General features: G+C 41.9%; 2 long non-coding RNA genes across 3 annotated transcripts; one reads left to right on the top strand and one right to left on the bottom strand.

Moving 5' to 3' along the window:
• Positions 1–2288: 2288 nt before the first annotated feature.
• On the bottom strand, positions 2289–4809 carry LOC129759480 (uncharacterized). The gene is made up of 4 exons (XR_008740176.1): positions 4389–4809; positions 4230–4329; positions 4086–4165; positions 2289–4021 (listed from the first exon to the last, which is right to left on the bottom strand). It is a non-coding gene; the product is annotated as an uncharacterized LOC129759480 (long non-coding RNA).
• A 10630-nt stretch (positions 4810–15439) lies between these two features.
• On the top strand, positions 15440–17318 carry LOC129759486 (uncharacterized). Of its 2 annotated transcripts, none has more exons than XR_008740177.1 (5): positions 15440–15842; positions 15923–16037; positions 16232–16674; positions 16768–16871; positions 16948–17318. It is a non-coding gene; the product is annotated as an uncharacterized LOC129759486 (long non-coding RNA). The 2 variants fall into 2 exon arrangements; XR_008740178.1 differs by having other exon boundaries at positions 15441–15842; positions 15928–16037.
• The last annotated feature ends 323 nt before the right edge of the window (positions 17319–17641 follow it).

Raw genomic sequence — 17641 nt, 5'->3', positions numbered from 1 at the left:
GCAAAAGAGAATTGCCTGTGCCTTCGTGCAATCCGGAAACCTATGCCCCTCCTCATCGCAGTTCCAGCAAAGCGCTGGACGGTACGCTGCATGCTGAACAGGATCTAGATCGTACATATTGCTGCCTGCTTGCTGAAGCTGCTGGTTCTGGAGCTGTGGTTGATAGTGCTGTTGGAATTGCCGTTGAGGCTGCTGTTGTTGAAGCTGTTGCTGTTGAGGCTGCTGCTGTTGTTGAAGCTGCTGCTGTTGAGGCTGCTGTCGCGGAGCCCCTTTAGCTTGCTGTTGCAACGGATGTTGTATTCGATAGTTCTCCGCTTGACTGCCTTGCCGATTCACCAAATTGTTCTGAGCTGCCGAAATTGTAGGCGGTTGTTGACGCTGTTCCGGTCGTTGTACAGAGTGCTGCTGTTGTAGTCCTGTATTGAAACGATTCGATCTGCGCTCCAGTTGAAGCTTCATGGCACAAACTTGCTCGTACAGCTGGTTAAAGTCCCCTTGCAAACCGTTTGCTTCTTCTGGATCCACTAGATCTGCTTCAGTTTGGATAGCTGACGTTGAAGCCGCACCTTGCTGGACCTCGTTCTCCACCGCATGTACTCTGTTGAAGCGTGGCTGTTGTATTGGTAGCCGATGCGATGGTGCTGAGTATGATGTGGCTCCGTACAACTGCTCGTCCGCCTCCACTGCTTGCAATCTCCCAAAACGCTGCTGCTGGTGTTGCTGAGATCGACTTGTTGTTGCTGGTGTTGCGAAGTTCGGTTCTAGTAAGCTGTTGTGCGGAATTGGAATCCTGCGCTGCTGGTTCAGTAATAGCCTTGTTTCGTCGAAGTTGCTGCAGACGTTGACCAGGTCCATCAGTGTCTTTGGCTGAGCGGCTGTTACTATTGTTGCATAGTCCATGTTCATATTTTTCTTGACTATGAACAACTTCTCCTCTTCCGTAAGTGGTGGATCGATGAAGCGGAATAGTGTAGAGATGTCACGGAAGAACTTATCGAACGTTTCGTTGGCACCTTGAAAACGGAAGCTGGCTTCCAACCTCAGGATCTGAGCATACCCGCTAGGCAGGAATTCCCGTCGAATTTCTTGCTTGAATGCTTGCCAGGAATACAGGCGACGTTGGGCAAGTGCTCTGGAGTACCAGTCGAGGGCGTCTTCAAGCAACAGGTGCTTGATAGAAGCCAGAAGTGTCTGATCGTCGATTCCCTCTGATCTGGCAAACGTCTCCACCCGGTCCAAGAAAATGTTGAGGGACGTGGTGTCCTTTTCGCCTCGGAACTTGAAAGGCCAATTGTGAATCGCCTTCTGCATCCGCCTGTCGTAGTTGCTACCACTTCGGTTTGTAAAGCTGTCGTTCAACTGCTGCTGCCTCCTTTGTCGTTGTTGAATGTCGAACCGCAGTTTGTCCAGAACGTTCACAGCAGCCAGACCAGCCGAACTACCCGACCTCCGGATGATTACTTCCTCCGAGTCCCTCTGTCCTTGTCTGCCTCCTTGGAATGGAAGAGAAGACGGCTCGACATCCGCTTCTTGCATCCGTGCTCGTGCTCCTTCATCATTTCCGGCTGCTTGTGGCCTCGGTGGAATCGTCAACGCATCGCAGGCATCCCTACTGCTACTGTTCTCTGCCTGGATGGTTGGGACACTAGTTGAAAGGCTAGTGTTTTCTGTTTCACTTAGCACCATATTGACTGCACTGTTCACGCACTCTATCTGAGCTAGCTGCGTCTCTACAAGCTCACACACGACCCTACGCGTTTCCTCTAAACTCGCGACCACTGGAATCAGTGATAATCTTTGCCGGTAATGAAGCAATCTCGATTTCGCGCAAGCCATTTGATCGGCGTTTCTATTCTGGGTAGCTAAATCGACCTGATTCCTCAATTCAACAACTGCCCTCTGGCAGACCTCGATGTTCAACTCCGGCGACATTACGTGTTCCGAATTAACATAAATGGTGTCTCTAAGGGTGTCCTCTTGGACAAGGGCTTTTAACTTGACCACCCTAGCTCTTCTAGAGCATGGGGCTAGATTCGTAACATGGCGCAAGGCCAATTCATATTCCATCTCCTCATCATTAAGATGATACAACTCAATTTGTTTATTCATCATCATTTATTTGGATCAAAAACCAGATATTTTCAGTGGACTTACAGATTAAAAATAACAACTTGATACGATACAAAAACTTGAGCAAAAATCAAAATAAGCCTAACAGTTGCTTTCGCAAATCAACTGTTTTAATCATAATAATATCATTTCATATAAATACTAATGAAATTCAAAATTATCGAACAAAATAATGCGGTTCGATTTAGTTGGGCGCCATTTGTGACGAAGGCTGATCGTGGTCGGTGCCACAAATAAAAGAATTAAGATTGCGAAATTGCGAGAGATAATTTTGCGTGTATTGGGCAACATTTTTGTAACTCATCCCTCCCATTATCCCCAAAATAGCGTGTACTCACTCTTTTCACAAGCTTCCAATGTGCTTCCTCCTCGGCCTAAATTGCTCCCGCCTCGGGTGCGGCGTTTTGCTGTACACGGATGCGGCGATCGAAGACAGTCGGCTTCGGCGGCTGATGCACCGATTGTTCTTCGCCTGCTGCGGCGATCAGAATTTGGTCCGACTTGACGGTTTTGCCACCGGATTTCTGCCGCTGGCGCGGCGGTCACTGGCGAACGGATTCGGCGCCGGAACCACCAAGATCTCCCGCCTCGGTGTGGCTATCTGCTATGCACGGACTCGGAACCAGTGCGCCGGATGTTCGCCCCTGATGCGGCGATGGAATTCGGCCCGGATTGTCAGCTGTTCCTCCGGATATTCGCCACCGAGGCGGCGACGCGCTACCAACGAATTCGGCGGCTGTGCCACCGAGATTTCGCCACGGGTGCGGCGATCTGCTGCCCTCTGATTCGGCACCTGTCCACCGGGATTCTCGCCACAGATGCGGCGGCTGTGCTGCCGACTATTTGCCCCTGACGCGGCCCACCGGATATTCGCCACTATGCGACGATTGAACGCCCTCGGATTCGGCGGATGTTCGCCCCTGATGAGCCAAGGAACTTCGGTCCGGATCGACCGCGGTACCCCAGGATTCTTTCGCCACTGGTGCGGCGACGACGAGCGAAACTTGTCGGCGGCTGTGCCACCAAATGCTTGCCCCTGCTGCGGCGATAAAACTTGGTCCTGCTCGGCAGCAGTGCCCCAGGATACTTCGCCACCGGTGCGGCGACGAAAGCGAATGAATTTGGCCCTGATTCGTCGGGATTTCTACGCCACCAGTGCGGCGCTAATGTTGGCCCCTGCCGCAGCGACGAAATTCGCTTCGGTTCGGCTGCAATACCGCCGGTATTCTTTCGCCACTAGTGCGGCGACGAAAGCGAACCCGATTGGCTGCTGTCCCACCAGGTGATCCTCGTCTCGGATGCGGCGATGAAGAGCGATCCTAATCGCACCGATTCGCCGCGATTTTCCACCGGATCGACGATCGATGGCAGGTGAATTCGGCAATCGTCTCCGGGCTTACTCGCCACTGGTGCGGCGACCTGAAGCGCTTAGTTACGGCGGAGGTTCCACCGGATCTCACGCCACTGGTGCGGCGTTCGGGATTCCTTCAGATTCGGTCGCTGAATTGCCGGACTTCCACCACGGATGCGGTGATCGGATTCGGCAGACTTGGCGGGATTCTTACCTCACGTTCAGCGATCTGCTGCGCTTGGATTCGGCAGGCTGAATAACCGCGATTCCGCCACTTGAGCGGCGAATGAACCCGCTCGAATTCGGCTGCTGTTTCCCGGAATTCGTCGCCACTGAAGTAGCGAGACGGAAGTGACCGGAATCTTGAATGCGGCCCTTGTAGCTGTGCAGCCTGTTCCGGTGAGGATGTTGTGCAGCTGGGCTCGCCAGATGAATGGTGGTTGATGTGTGGAAGGTGTGGAGGCCACGTGGCGAAGGCTTTGTCACCTACTAGGCCCTGTAGAGTTGGCCAAAAGAAGAAGAATTTGCCAAAAAGGGGTCCTGGGGATAAATCGTCTTGTTAGTTATTCCGCTGGGGTTCTTCCGAGTTGTCTGAGATACTTACGGACTTCCGACCCCTTCTCCGTTATTTCGGTTCTTTTCAGAGCGTGTCTGTGGCCCGGGCGAGCACTTGGCTTGAGCATTCTGGGGGGGAAAAAAACAAGGAACTTTTAGTTTCCTTCCCCTTTCTGCTTTTGACGAGACTTACCGGACACTGTGTGGACGTTTGGTTTTCCTCTGACCCGTCCCGTTGTCCTGAGCTCTGGCCTAGCCACTCTAGCGATTGCCGGATTTTTCAGCCGAGATGCCTGTTGGAGCAAATTCTCCGTTAAGAAGCTGTCTGCTGCGATTATTTTCACAAGCTTACCTTCTAGTCCCCGTGGAGCAACGATTTTCCCTTTTCTGGGGCTTTGAAGAAAGGCTCACACGCTTTACTGGCCACTTATTTAATTTTTTGCGAAACTCTTCGCGCGGCGTCCACCAACCACCTTTTCACCGGAACTTTTAATGACGTCTTGTCAAAATTTTCCGTTGAGATTGCTGCCAACTTTTTCGCATCAAAAAGGCAAAACAATGCCCAGTCGGAAATTCCATCCGAATGTGGTCCGATTCCGTAAGATTTCGGCTCGTCGAGCAGATACTTTCGATGATTGTTTTTCCAGTCAGGGATTTTTCCTGCTTATCCGATGCACGCTAATAAAATGTTGAGGAAGGATGGGTTCTTATTGAAAAATGTTGCCAGATCGCTAGAATCGTATCAAATTAACAGATTTGTTGTTACAGAAAAAGTCAAATGCAACAACTACACCAAAAGTCGATCTATCCCTCAAGAGGATTATCAAAGCTGGAGATCCAAGAACCACCATATTACCCAAATTTACTCAACTCGTACAAACAAAATACAGAAACAATCCACATATATACACCGATGGGTCCAAAAGCAACTGTGGAAAAGTTGGTTGTGGAATCTTCGATGGAGTCTCCAGTAGGAGCCTGGGCCTTCCGGAAGCTTGTACAGTCTTCAGTTCTGAAGCTTTTGCCCTGCTCGTAGCTACTGAGGGTTCGAAACCAAATTCCGTCATCTTCTCAGATTCGGCAAGTGTACTAACAGCTATAGCTGCTAACAACATTAAACACCCCTGGATCTATACCATAACTAAAAACGCCCTTCTCAAGAACATCACACTCTGCTGGATACCTGGGCATTCAGGCGTACCAGGTAACGAGGCCGCAGATCGCCTAGCTTCTGCCGGTACCGTCCTTCCACCATCGATCAACTCTATTCCTCAATCCGACGCTATGCTCCACATGAAAAACATAATAAGCAATGCCTGGAGCATAGAATGGGCTGAAAACCTGGAAGCAAAACTTCGAGAAGTAAAAAATTCAACCGAGAAATGGAAAGACAGAGACTGCCCCAATGAAAGAAGAGTACTGACCAGACTCCGGATTGGTCATACACGGCTCACTCACCTGTACCTCATAACCAAAGAGGACCAACCTATATGTCCATCCTGCAACGTACCAATCACCATCAAACACATCCTCACCTCTTGCTCCATATACCACTCCCACAGAGTATCCTGTTCCTTGGCTACATCCCTTAGACAAATCCTCTCACCATGCCCTGAAGAAGAAGAAAAACTGATATCTTTCCTCAAAACATCTAAGCTGCTCCACCAACTTTAAACATGAAAAAGGAAAAATGAAGAATTACAGTATCTACACAAATCTTCAAAATATAAATAACGCCAGAAGAATACTTGAAACGCCCAACGTCGGGATGAATAAACCTACTTGGTTTAAAATCCCTGAGAAAAAAGGAAAAAAAAAAAAAATTAACATGGTGTTTTTTTTATTTCCCCGGTTTTCACTGCGGAAATTTAATCATGGCGGGGAAATAAAAACAGTTCTAAAAGATCTTAAGTTTTTTTTTTTTTTTTGTTTATTTGTGACACTTTACCAACGTTTTGGCATTCGTGTCAATGCAGTTTAAGTTTTACAGTGTCTCATAGATTTTACATTTTTTTAAGAATTGTAATAGTGATTTCTCATGCGAGTTTTCGTTTTTCAATATTTCAAAAACACTTCCTTCAATGTTGTGTTCCTCTCGGGCCTCCTTAAATCCGCGGCAGTCAGTCAGAATGTGTTGAACGGTTGTTAATACACCACAGAATTGGCACATCGGTGCAGAGCTTTTGTCGAATAAGTAGGAATGTGTCAATCTGGTATGACCTATACGTAGTCTTGTAAGAACTCGTTGATCTGAAGGGCATTTCTGATCTAAGTAGCTGTTGGGTGTGTATTTACTTTGCCTGAGGAAAGATTGGCTAGAAAAAAGATCTTAAGTGGTTTTAATGAACAGTCCGGCTTGAATTTCAACTTTCATCGCATTGTTGAGCTCTTGAAGAAAAAAGATTTTTCACGTAAAGTGTAAATGGGCCTTTAGAATTTGCACATGATGGCCATATCTGAGTGGCACTTGTCGTGACTGCCCGAATAGCAAAGACTCTCTCAAGTCTCAGCTCAGTCCGGGAGTTTATGAATATTGCTCTCTTAAATTTATGAACAGAATCAAGACTCATTTATGTTTTCTGAACGGCTACATTTAACCTCTATTAGAGCGTTCCATAATTGATATTTTTCTATTACTAATCATACCCAATGAGCTATAGAGAACTCTATTTGTTTGTTTTGTTTATTTTTATAGAGACTTTAAATTTAGAATTCATTCGCCTCTTTTGAGTGAGAAAGAATATTACATTACAAAATTTTGCAATATTAATGTACACTGTAAATTTTTGCCTCGATTTCCAGCATTGCTGGAAACGTTCAGCAATCCAAATTTTTGCTGGAAACCAGCAATCGGTTTTCGAATTGCTGGATTTTTCAGCATTTTTTTTTTTTTTTTAAATTTTTTATTGGCTTTACCTCTATAACATAACCGGCCAAGTGTTGATTACTGTTCTACTTACATGTCTATTTCACATTCAATTACAAAATTAGCTATCGTTTTATATAATTCAATGTCTTTCTTTTTTAGTATCAAATGAATATCGGGTGGAATTCCTTTTTTCATTAAAATTCGCCAAATAGGTCTACGAAGATTTTCAAATCTGCTGCATGCGAAGATAATGTGATCAGGATCTGCGATGGATTCGCCACAACTACACGTAGCATCCAATAGGATACCATTCCTAGTGAGATGAGCAGGGAGTCGTGAATGATTTGATATTAATTTGGAAAGGATTACAATTTGTCTGCGGTTGAGATCCAAGCTACTAAACCATGGTTGGAGCGAAACGTTAGAGATGATGCTGTGACAGAAACGTCCTTTAGTTCCTGAATTCCATTTTGCTTGCCATTTGTGCATTGTTGTACGCCGAATCGGAAACTGGATGTCGAATGATGTTAAAATATAATCTGCTGTACCACCATTGATGCACGCACTTTTCGCCTCTTGATCTGCCAACTCGTTCATTGGAATACCTCTGTGAGACGGAACCCATATCAGATGGATTTCGTACCCCATTCTTTGACCTTCAAGAATGGATTCTTTTATATCGTACCAAGCAACGGGATATTTTTGATTGATGTTGATTTTTTGCAGGCTCGTGAGACAACTCAAACTATCGGATAGAATAATATACTGAGCAACAGGAAGACTTACGATCATTTTCGCAGCATGCCTGATTGCCAGAAGCTCTGCCATATAAACGGATGCTTTACTGTCGAGTTTGATCCCTTCTGCAGGTGTTCCAAAGTTATTTACCACAGCATAACCTGTGCCTTGAATATCTTTCGACCCGTCAGTTGCCAAGATTTTCGCGTTGGCATACACTTCCAAGAGATAGTTTGACACCAAATCAGCTGCCGATGAGTTCTGGTGTTCTAAACATAACCGTTTAACAGTGAGATCAATGGATATTTTTGTTCTTACAACTTCACGGTTGAACATGTAGCATGGGAGATTATTTAGAGGCTGTTCAAGTGGAATGAATTCGTTAAGCATTCTTGTTGCGCGGTGTATTCCCGTAGCCACTAAGCCACCGTCCAAGATCGGTCTGGAATATTGTCGATGCCAAGAAAGGAGTGACGCTCTTTTATTTACAAAACGCATGACCGCAAGTTCTCTTCTTTGTTGCAGCGGAATAATACCAGCCATCACTTCGAGTGAACCTGTGTGGGTGGTTTTTGTGGAGCCCAAACAGATTCGAATTCCTGCCCATTGTAGTCTATCCAAAATAATGGCTTCTTTTTGTGATAACTCCGTCATAAATATGGAACCGTATTCCAATATTGATCTCACACATGACTTAAAAATAACTAACAATGCTGCTGGATGTGCTCCCCATAACTGGCCCGATATGCTTCGTAAAAAGTTAAGATACGGAGCTGTACGTTTCTGTACCGCTCTAATATGACACGACCACGACAGATTTCGTGTGAGGTACATGCCGAGTAACCTCAGGGATCTGACGTATTCCAAAGTGCAACCGCCGATATTTATTTCTGGAGGATTATCGCATTGTTGTGTCGAGATCAGGAGGCACTTACATTTCGTCGGCGAAAGTTCTAACCCAAGGTCGAAAATATTTTCCACAACTATATCCACTGCCCTTTGGAGAGATTCGCAACTATGCTCCAGTGAGGTTCCTCTTACAGCAATTGTTGTGTCATCGGCGTAATTTACGGTTATCACATCAGGAGGGACACTGTTGATCAATCCACTGATCACAACATTAAAGCATAACGGACTTAGTGGAGATCCCTGAGGAAGGCCTTTCCACGTTGTCCTAGATATTGAATCTAATCCACTCGAAATGCACAAATTCCTTTCTTCAAATAGATGGAAGATACTTTTTACTAGACATTCAGGGACTGTTAATGAGCGTAATTCGCGGACCAGAACATTAATTTCCACGTTGTCGTAGGCGGCTTTGATATCGAGGCTACATATCACCACATGCTCTCTTCTTTTCAAAGCTAAGGAAGCTTCGTTAATCAGTGGAAACAACGCATCCATTGTTCCTCGTCCTTTCCTAAAACCGTTGATAGCTGAAGGGAACAGGTTGTTGTTTTCGATGAAATGTTCTAGTCGATCTTTGATTATGAGTTCATACACTTTGCGAAAACATGAAGCTAACGCGATTGGACGAACAGCAGAAGGAGAAATCGGATCATGGCCACTTTTAGGAATCGGTACAATTTTATAGGTTTTCCAGCTTTCCGGAATTCTTCCTGAAGCAAAAATTTGGCAATAGATTATTCGCAACTGACTAAGCGCCGCCCATGGGAGACGATTTATGACGGAATATGGAACACCATCCAAACCAGGAGCCGAATCTTTACCGGTTTTCAAAACAGCTTGAATATCCGATACTGAGAATGGAAAACCAGTTTGAGAGCAACACGAACATTGTAGAAAAACCGGGGGTGGATTTTTGGCAGATGAGGGAGCCAACTTGTCCAAAACATCGTTGGCCAAATTGTCCGAAATTCTGATGTTTTTTGATGGCTCTCCGCGTCCTTTGAACCTTCTGGTCATCCTCCATAAGGTTGTGAGGGACGTAGAACTATCACAGCTATCACAAAAATGTTGCCAACTTTTCCTCTTCTTCTCGCGTACCAAATTTCTGAACCTTCGTTCTGTATTAGCGTACCCTTCGTAAGCTTCGGTTGACAGTTCCCGTTTCCAAGCGCGGAAAGCAACTCTGGTGGCTTTCTTCGCTTCTGTTAGCTCTTCGTCCCAATAGGGTTGCGGTATTCGGCGGGTGTGGTTCGAGTTTACTGATGGGCAGGACCTGCGCAGTGCTTGCCAAATCAGCTCAAAGAAGACATCAAAGCTATCCGGTTCTCCATTTTCGACGAATGATTCCTCGAGGCTTCCGGCAAAACGTTCCCAGTCGATTTTTCGAACATTAATTCCAGAGTAGAATTTCATCGCGCATGTAGTACTCGAATGAAAAACTATCGGAAAATGATCGCTTCCATTTGGTGAATCCAAAACCTCCCAGTCGAAGCACAAACTAAGGCTCGAAGAAACCAGCGTGATATCAATTGCGCCCCACGACCGGTTTACATCAAACCTAGTTGGCTGACCGTTGTTGAGAATGACGAGATGAGATGTTTCGATGGCTTGATGAAGACGGTCTCCACGTATGTTTCCATGCTCGCTTCCCCATAGGTGATGTTTTGCGTTAAAGTCTCCTCCAATGATGCACGGTTTCGGAACGGTTGATAAAAAATTTTCAAACTGAGTCTGCGATATGTTGGCTTGCGGGTGTATGTACACAGATACAATAGTGATCAACCCGGAGATGTATTTGATCTGGCAGGCAACGGCTTGAATATCCGCTGGCAGTGCAATAGGAAATGCTACGGGATTTAGTTCTGAACGAATCGCGATGGCTACGCCCATCGAGTTTCGTCTGTGATCTTTACGAAACATGGTGTGCTGCGGTAGATTAAAGTTTGTGTGACTGTCGAGATGTGTTTCACTCAAAAGCGAAATATTGATATTATGTGTATTTATGAGCTGGATTAAGGATGAGCGTTTACTATTTATCCCTCTACAATTCCATTGTAGACATTGCAGAGGAACGGTGGTTGTTAAAGTGCTTGGTGTGGTCTTTTTCATAATCTGAGATTAGCAAAATAGCCTTTCATTTTATCACTAACAACATCTGAAATTCTCTCCAAAACCATTTGCTGGATTTTTTGTCGAGTTTCAATATCTTCCTCAGGAACTTCCAGAGCATCTGCAACGATATCGATGACCTCAGTAGATTCAATCGTCGATCGGATCGAATCGCAAACCCCGTCAGAAATGTTAACTTCAAGTTGGGGAAGCTCATCGTCCGAATCGACATTATAACGACGTTTGCTGGAAGGATTAGATCCATTCTTGTCAACATTATTTGTTTGGCAAGCTACTGCCACGGTGGATATTGTTGTTGGTTGAGAGATGATAGGTAGTGAGTTTGATGAATCATTTGAATTTTCTTTATCGGTTTTCTTTTTTTGAATTATTTTCGGACATAGCTTGTGATCATTGGCCCGATGGGAGCCTAAACAGTTAACGCACTGTGGCTCACTATTTTCACACGCATGATCTTCGCCGCCCACTTGATCCAAGCACTGATTGCAGCGTTTAGCACTCTTGCATCCTTTTTTGTCATGTCCCAAGCGCCAGCAGTTACCACACTGGCGGACAGGATAAATGTATTGCTTAACAGCATAAAGCACTCTATTTAACTCGATGTGAGTAGGTAAATTCTGCCCAGCGAAAGTAAAAATCACCGTAAACAGGGCTTCCTCTTTATCATCAGCCAATTTTCTAAGCACACGACGAGCATGAACTATCTCCGGGTTATCAACTTGATTCGACTTGCGTTTATCGTAAGCATTAGCAAACTTCAATTCTTCATCACAAATATCCGGCTCAATATAGGCTACCCCCAGACACTCCACCAGCCGTTGGGGGATAAAAAAACGCACTTCATTTGAGGTACCGATGCCTGCTATTTCATTAGCAGCATCCCTCGATCGCATCAAAATTTTCATTTTGGTTTTAGAAACCGGCATAGCACGAATAAAATCGTCACCAAATTTCTTCACCAGACTTTTAGCAATCTTCGCAGCAGATATATTCCCGACATTTGTTTCAGCCATAACGAGATATGGCCCAGCATAATTTTCGTGATATTTCCGTACTCGAACTTCATTTTTCGATGACCTTGGTGTATCGTTGTGGGTCATTGCACCGCTCGACAATAGAGTGTGGAAGGAGAGAAGAAAAATAAATTAGATTTCAATTCAGCTCACACACACGATGTGCAACGTACCGTAGTTCAAACGAGACTGTTTTTTAGCATTCGGTTATGTGCTTGTCATTTTTGCTGAAAAATCAGCAATCGGTTTTCAAATTGCTGGACTTTCCAGCAATTGACCTAGTTTGCTGGAAAATCAGCAATCGAGTTGTCAATTTGGAGTTTGTTTTTGTTTCGTACGCTGAAGTAAGGTGAGATTCTATTTTACGAATTAAGGTTAAATTAATATAATTATTTTATTTTCCTCTATATTCTAGCAACCAGCAAACTTACCAAGGGTAAGTTTTTATTGTACAGGTAGATATTCCATAGAAGATACTCATCAAAACTATTTTTACAGGTGGCGGATGATCAACATTTTGGCACAAAGCGGCCACCCCAGAGCCGGTGTGAAAGTTGTGAAAAAAAAGTTTTTTTTTTGGAAAATAAATTAATCCCTTATTGAAAATGGGAGAAAATAATTGTATTTATTGCTTATTATATGCACAGCCAATATTAAACTTTAATTTTGAATTGAATACAAATTTCATACTAAATACTGCCGGTTGTGTTGAAAGAAATAGCTGGTTTCCAGCAATCTGGATTACTGATTTTCCAGCAATTTGAATTGCTGGAAACCAGCATTAACGTTTGCTGTTTTTTCCAGCAATTTAAATTGCTGGAAATTTTGCTGGAAAGTCAGCGGGACAAAAACCAGCAAAATTTTGCTGGTTTCCAGCAAAAAAAAATTTGCTGTGTAAATCAAATTTGACTAAATAAGTCTGTTGCTCTTAAAAATTCTAGTAATTTTTCTTCGGTTTCCTTGTCGTTGGAGAACTCTATATATCACTGTGGCTAATTTTGAAATTAGGAGTACAACAATAATTCTAAAATTCATTTCAGATCTAGCTCCTATCTCCTTGTTTTGCAAACAAGGTCAGACAGATGATAAATAATCAATTTTTGATACAAATGCATACACAGTAAATTTTTCTTGGCTTATGCTTGGCCTGGTTTTCTAAAGACGATATCTTTGAGAAGTTTTTTGTCACCAGTGAAATTCTGAAAAAAATAATAAAACAATCGACATTTTTTTATGATTTGACGGCAAACATAAATTAAAATTCTATCTTCTGTGGTAACAAACCTCCAATAAGCTAATTTCGGAACTTGAAAAAAATTCTTTTTTTGGAAGAGTCGCTAACAATTGTTCCAAATGAATAATTTTATTCTTCAATCGACGGTTTGTATCCTGTAGCCTCTTTATTTTTCTGCGGGTTTCATCAAGCTTTTTCGACATTTTGGAAACATCGTAGATGTTTTCTTTATTGTGAAGGCTGATAGTTCTAAGAAGATAGGTACAAAATATATATTGAATTCATTTGTTTTAATGTAATAAATCATGGTGTATTAAAATATTCAGTCTTGCGTCTTGCCTCATTTGGGATGTGTTTTTTTGTATTTGTATGGAGCTCTGGGCATCCTGGGGGACCACAACTTGGTTCGATTTTTTAGTGATAGAAGAAAGACGTGCCATTCTGTTGGTGGAATCATCGTGAGTTGATTCAGCGTTTCCGACTTGTTGGTTTGCATGGAAATCACTGTGAATAGTATAAAAATAAATCGAAAACCTATAACAAATCATGATTTTCTTTAACAAATTAAACTTACCTGTTTTGTTCAGCATGTACTCCAAAATAAATTGGCACTGCTGATTTCAGCAGTTTGGTTTTTCCATAAGCATGAACCAAACTACTCTTCGGAAAATGTTTCGAACAAATGCGAATTTCGTTGAAGTTTATGGCTTCTTCCAGGTACCCAGCCAACATGAAATCGTAAAAGAAACCATCGTCGAACTCGTATATGGGTGCAACGCAAATCGGATTCGTAAAAGTGTATATTTAACATTCGATCAAATCGTATAATCATCGTAGAAGAGGTTAAAACCAAACGAAATACGATTTAATTACGATGTGTTGGATGAAGTCGTATTTAGTATGACCGATGCGAAATGAATTCTAGTTACAGTCGCATAGGATTTCTTAAGACGCATTTTACTCGAACATAAATTATTTCGGTATCAAAATCGTAAATGACTTCAGACAGATTCGTATAGAATATCACGTAAACAACGTTTATCGTATCACTTTATACATTGTATAGAATGTCACATTAAGAAACAAATCAAGTCCACTTTGTTCCGTTGTAGCCTCACAATTTTGATTATAATCGTGTAATCGGTCACATTACCTACGACATAAATACATGTAATGCGATCGAATCAGGTTAGTAATTGTGTATACTTAGCGTTCGACCACATCACATAAAAACCATATCGAGCGGACAAAAATGGCAGGTGTTAAGAGTGTTGCATCGTGATGTATGTTCATGGGAGTCTTGCAGGAAGATTTTATTTTGATGCTGCCTGCAATTGCCGCCGGATTGAGCTTGTGTGTGAATAGACGATTAGTGAACATCGGATAAAATACAAAAAAAGGTAATTTAAGATCGAGGGCCCCATCGATGGTAAGATGAGCCATTTTAGTTATTTAATTATTTACTATCTTATTTTCTTTTGAGCCGACGATGATTCATAACGACACATAGCATTTGTGTTCAAACGCTAAAATAAATTATCCTATGAACAGAGCTATCATTGGGAATGCAGATGTGCTGTCAAAAAATTTCATCATTTTCTCTGTCGTTGTTTCTTCGATTTTTATCAGGGAGGTGGCAATCTAGTTCTTCTTTCGAACAAGAATCTACTTCTTTTTTTCTATCCATCGGGAGAGACGTTTATGGTGTTTTCCTCTCAAAGCAGTACGAAGCCTAAAAAGTCAAAATTTCAACCAATGAGGAATCAGAATGATTGATGTGTTAGTGTGCTATCAACCATACTTCTCTAGCATTTCTTCTTCTTCTTCTTCGTTTTAATGTTTTGGCCAGAGAATGCTACTCTATAACACCACTGTACTTCTCTAGCATTTGACATTTAGTTCGGGTCCTTGACAGCAAAATGTCAGGTTTGTTATGGGCGTTATGGGCCCACAAAATCGTGGGCCCGTAATTTTGATGGTTGTCAAATTCAATGACAAAGGATAGGGATGCCATCTCCCTGATTTTTATCCATTTACCTACACAGCAAAAAAATCTGAATCCTTAAAAACACTGAAAATGAAAACCCTTAATATTACATGACATGGAACACGTTTTTGTTATGTAAATTTACCAAATCAAATACAATTGAACCATTGAAAGCACTGAAATTGAATGACACTAATTTTACATGACAGAGAACACGATTTCCTAATGTAATATTCCGTCTTATATGATGCTTCTTTTTATTTACATCATATGTGATGTAATTTTCCAAATGTTATTGATCACACAAAAACAATATGAATTCTTAATAGCACTGAATTAGAAATATCTTAAAATTAAACGACACGGAATGTTATAAGGACATTGAATTTGAATTCAATCAATATCACATTACACTGAACATGATGATGTCATGTAAAATAACAGGCTGTCTTAAACAGGCACAACCAAAGTAATAAGTCGAAAGTCTTGAAGGTTCCCGAAGGTTTCCTATAAGCCCAAGTTCAGATGCGGCTTAAATTACTATCTTTTGGTTCCGTTACATCGAAAGAGTAAATAATTTAAAAGTGATTGATTTGCTCTTAAGGAATTCGTTGCTTTACAGTGGCACTAATTAGTTTTGTTCTAGTTACAGCGGTACAGACGGACTTGCATGTCATTTTCAGTGTTTTTGTTTACTTTCATCAAGCTAACCCGGACCGGATCCGAGATAGGTAGATCAAGTAATCTAGCTATCCTGGACCGGATCCAGCTGCAGGAACTGCTGCTCGCATAGCGTCTCGAAGTGCCAAAATAAAATCGTGCTAGTATGACCAGCTGCTGCAAACAAGCCTCCGATGAACCATGTAGAGGCGCAGCAGTAGTAGATGGTATCGACTTGCTTGCCGTTTGATCGTCTCAATTGATTGGTAAATTTTAGAATATTTGTTAAGCTAAAGCATTTTACCGCAGAATTCATTTGTTTCAATAGTGGATATTTTCGTTTTAGTGCAGCCTGGGAAACAAAACCGCTGAATGCGATAAACAACGAAGGATCCACACTGTAAAATCGATACCGTCCGTCACCTAGTTGATGTTGTAATATAATGCTGTCGGACAAAAATGTAAGTACAATCAAAAATCTTATTTATGAACACTAAAAGAGTGCTAAAAGTTTGCTGTTGCGAACAGAAGTTAAAAAGCTTCACCTCAGGTGAAAGAACAATAAATACCAGATGTTAAAAAACTGTACACAAAGCTTATCTCATAATATGCTGTAATTTAAGAAACACTTCTTTTTACTTTTCCTCCCATATAGATGGTAATGTCTTTCATAAATGATTGTGCCAAGGTACCAGTCCCAATTGAGTTGACGAAAATTAGTAAAGATGTCATTTTTCCCATTTCGAAACATAAACACGCCGACGATGGTAAGTGGACAGATCCTCAAGGGGATGTAAGACTCTTCCATCACCACCAAAAGATGAAGCCTCCTCCCACCAGAAGGAACGATTTATGTCCTTTAGAAGCTTGAATCTGGCGCGAGCAACCAGCGATTTTCATGATAGTTAATGGCTCAGTCGTCCTTCTGGAGTAGCACCAACAACTGGAGCAGTATTGCTTAGCCCATCCTACGGAAAACCAGCAATCAATCCGAACAGGACTTTCATAAAAGTACCATTTTTTTACAACAACGTTCGTGAAGAGAGGATCAGAAATAAATTGAAAAAAGAAAAAAAAATCAAATCAAGAAACGAAAAGGTAAATAATACTATCCTGAAACATTCAAAACCTTTCACTAAGCATTTATTTGAATGTTTCACTAATAATAATTTAATGTTTTTCTTTTTGCAGCTCAAAACATGCTGAAGTGAACTAATTCAAAATAGAATTTGTTTTATTTGATAATCAACGGAGATATTATTGAGTCCTTAATTACGAATGTTCAGAAAGAAGTTGTTAGTTGAATTGGAATCTCAATTTCCTCTATATTTCAGTCGTTTTCTAATCTTTTTTCGTATCTAACTTTTCTAGATGTGTTGCACAACATTCGTGATCAATAGTCCTTGGTTCGTCGCAGTGCTATCAATGATGGGCTGAGTGTGTATAATGAAGATGATGTTAACAACACTGCGCTTAGGGCCGCCCTGGCTATTGGGAATGGCCGAACATTACTCGTTGCCGAAAGGACAGCCACGGATAAAATTAGTTATGCCGCAGCTACCGAAAAATCAACAATGGATGACCCCTGATCAATCCTTTTTTTGTTTTTGCAGCATTGCAACGAACAAAGAAAACATCTGAATCGTGCTTCGCAATCGAAGTGTCAATATAATTTAAGATGGAGGTGAGAGATTCCAATTTTAATGAATTAAAGTTGAAACAATTGATAATAATAAATATTGCAAAAGATTTAAAAAATTTGTTTTCTTTTTAATTAAAAGAAAGGAAATTTTTATGCCGAATGAAAATTCATGGAAGAAATCTGTAAAATTACATCCTTTTTTATGTAAATAAAACGAAGCACCATATTTGACGGAATTTTCAGTGCGAATGGAATATTACACGTTTATAAAATTTCCACGTCTGTTAAATTTTACAGGCATGTAATATTCAAACCACATTGAAAATTCCGTCATATATGATGCTTCTTTTTATTTACATCACATGTGATGTAATATTACAGATTTTTTTCGTTGTGTGTATTTGTTTACATCGTAGTTTCGTT

Source organism: Uranotaenia lowii, unplaced genomic scaffold (genome assembly GCF_029784155.1).
Source record: "Uranotaenia lowii strain MFRU-FL unplaced genomic scaffold, ASM2978415v1 HiC_scaffold_164, whole genome shotgun sequence".
Lineage (NCBI taxonomy): Eukaryota > Metazoa > Arthropoda > Insecta > Diptera > Culicidae > Uranotaenia > Uranotaenia lowii.
The sequence above is the reverse complement of the archived record's forward strand: the minus strand, read 5'-3'. Positions and strand labels throughout refer to the sequence as shown.